This window comes from Magnolia sinica, chromosome 17, assembly GCF_029962835.1.
Source record: "Magnolia sinica isolate HGM2019 chromosome 17, MsV1, whole genome shotgun sequence".
Lineage (NCBI taxonomy): Eukaryota > Viridiplantae > Streptophyta > Magnoliopsida > Magnoliales > Magnoliaceae > Magnolia > Magnolia sinica.
The window spans coordinates 26,147,177-26,149,228 of NC_080589.1; the positions used below are offsets into that span (position 1 = coordinate 26,147,177).

The 2,052-nt window shown below is 37.0% G+C and overlaps 1 long non-coding RNA gene across 1 annotated transcript; it reads left to right on the plus strand.

The window, feature by feature from the left end:
- The first annotated feature begins 578 nt into the window (after positions 1-578).
- On the plus strand, positions 579-1,168 carry LOC131231657 (uncharacterized). The gene is made up of 3 exons (XR_009164489.1): positions 579-659; positions 777-849; positions 989-1,168. It is a non-coding gene; the product is annotated as an uncharacterized LOC131231657 (long non-coding RNA).
- The last annotated feature ends 884 nt before the right edge of the window (positions 1,169-2,052 follow it).

Consider the following 2,052-nt stretch of genomic DNA (forward strand, 5'->3'; position numbering starts at 1 on the left):
CAATGCAAAAGAAGAAGAAGAAACTTTCTCTATCTTCATTTCATTTTTCTGATATTCAGTTGTAGTAAATTGAAATTCCTGCAGATTTGTAGACTTGATGCAAGGATCAGGCAGAACCTTGCTGCCATGCAGCAGTTGGAACATGAGCTTGGGGCCATGTCTTCCTTTGATTATAGGAAAGTTTTTATCAACTCAGTCCAGTCAAACTTTAGAACTGAAAGGCTAAATCTTGCCTTGAGTCTTAGTATCCAATGTTAAAAACTATTGCATTAGTTGTATGTCTTTGAATCAAAGTTGGGTATGGGCCGAATCATTTCATGTGTTCAAAATGCAGCGTCTTCTCTCCTCAGTCTACTTCTCCTCATCTTGTTACCTATTGGTGTCACTCCTTAGTTCCCCCAAATGCATTCATTTATATTTCTATACTTGTCTTGCCACTCATCAATCTCAACACCCTCATTTTAGCTGCACTCATCCCATGAACATTTTGTTCTTTGACAACCCAACATTGCCCCATGGAGCATAACTTGTCTCACATCTATCCTATAAAATCTCCCCTTCATTTTGATTGGTAATTGGTTATTCTGCGTGACTAATGAGTCGCATTTGCTTGTAGTTGGACTTGGAGAAAGGAATGATGGACTGCTTATATGCAAAATGTGAGTTTGCAATTAGCTTTATTACAATGCCTCGTTTCAATTGATGTTCTTTATTACCATTCCCATGATGGTGGTGTTCTCAATAGCCGTTGATTTGTTTTTCCAATTTTAATCAAGGCACCCCTTGTATCACGGACTGTGTCATGGCAGAGCTTGAAAAATTAGGTTAGAAGTACCGGGTTGCTTTGAGGTATCCACCCGCACAATTAATTGATAAAATTCCCTTCTTTTCTCTCTTTCCTGATAACTTAATTGCACAGATTCATTAGGGTACATTTTCTTATTGGTCCAATACCCTAAGAATGAAGCTACTTTTGTTTTGGTTATAGGATTGCCAAAGATCCTCGGTTCGAAAGGCTACCTTGCACTCATAAAGGAACCTATGCAGATGATTGTATTGTTGAGAGGGTTACTCAGGTATGATAAGACATTTGGCTATCGCCGCATATTTTATTTGCATGATTAGAATTTGAATCTGGCAGTGCATTCCTTTAGAAAATTGGACTCCCTCACTCACATCATCATAAAGGATTGATGAACTATTGATTTGTGATTTTCTGAGAAATTTAACCAACTCATTTTATGGACAACATAAGTGTTATCTAGTCGCTACATGTGATAGAGACTTGAAGTTGCATAGCATTTTTTGGAAATATTTTGAATATATTAGGATGGATTAAGAAAATGAAAGATTACTTTAGCTAGTTCATGCCTATTAGTCCTAATACATTGGATGGGTAGCTAATTTAGGATTTAATTAAGCGATGGTCTTTGGAAGGTGGGAACCACTTTTATGGCCATGACGAAGTTGTCCATTTCCTATGGACAGCAATATGAGTGGCCTGGCCATTTGGACAGACCCGTGTTTATGTATTAAACATTGATGGAGCAGACCCGAATGTACGTCGAAGCTATCCGGATGTTGAGCGAGGGTCCCTGGAAGGTGAGAATCATTGTTATGACCATGATGAAGTTGTTCATTTCCTATGGACAGCATTGGAGTGACCTGGCCATTAGGATAGGCCGTGTTTATGTATTAACCTATAAACCTATAACCTATAACCTAAACTCAATTCCCTAAACCTTAACCTATAACCTAACCTAAACCTAAACCTAAACCTATAACCTACACTTATAACATAAACCTAAACTTGTAACCTTAACCTATAACCTAAAACCTAAAACCTAAACCTAAACTTAAAACGTAAATGTATTCTCAAGTCCCTAAACCTAAACCTAAACCTAAACCTATAACCTACAACATTAGCATAAACTTATAACCTACAACATTAATGTAAACCTATACTTATAGCCTAAACCTATTCTCAAATCCCAAAACCTATAACCTAAACCTAAACCTTAACCTAAACCTAAACCTATAACCTAAACTTAA